Genomic DNA, 659 nt, shown 5'->3' on the forward strand with positions numbered 1-659 from the left:
CAAAATAGAAAATAAACTTAAAAATCAGAAAAAAATTTTTATTAAAAAATGTAAAAATAATATATTCAAAAAGAATAGTCGTAATATATAAATTGAGTCAACAATTTAAATTTCTCTAAAACTAATTTAATCAAATACCAATATTAGAAATAAATTACTTAAATAATATTTAATCTATTATAGTCCTTATATATGTATAAATTAGAGTCATTGTCGTAACGACAACTAACTGAAACAACATCGTAAGTTCAATTCGAATATTTAGAATTCGTGTAAATTCAGATCATTCCCTTGTTCTTTAAAAACCTTCTGTATCTCTGATAGAGTTGAATTGAAATTCCTTTTATGAAAAAAGAGTTACGAATGTGGCTTTGATGTTTTGGAGACCAAAATCCGGAAGTCACTATTTATATTTGAGTGTGACACCCATTAAACCCGAAAGGCCAAATAAAATAGTATCTCTGATTTTATTCTCATTTAATTCTAAATCAAAAGTAATAATGACTTATTTAATTTAGCATTTATGATAATAAATGAGATGACCATTATATAAGTGATTTAATGTAAAATAGCTTAATTTGCGATTATAATTAATATATGTATTGCCCATAAATAGATTAGGAAATAATAATTTCGTAACAAAATAAGCATTTAATTTG

Source organism: Arachis duranensis, chromosome 3 (assembly GCF_000817695.3).
Source record: "Arachis duranensis cultivar V14167 chromosome 3, aradu.V14167.gnm2.J7QH, whole genome shotgun sequence".
Classification (NCBI taxonomy): Eukaryota; Viridiplantae; Streptophyta; class Magnoliopsida; order Fabales; family Fabaceae; genus Arachis; species Arachis duranensis.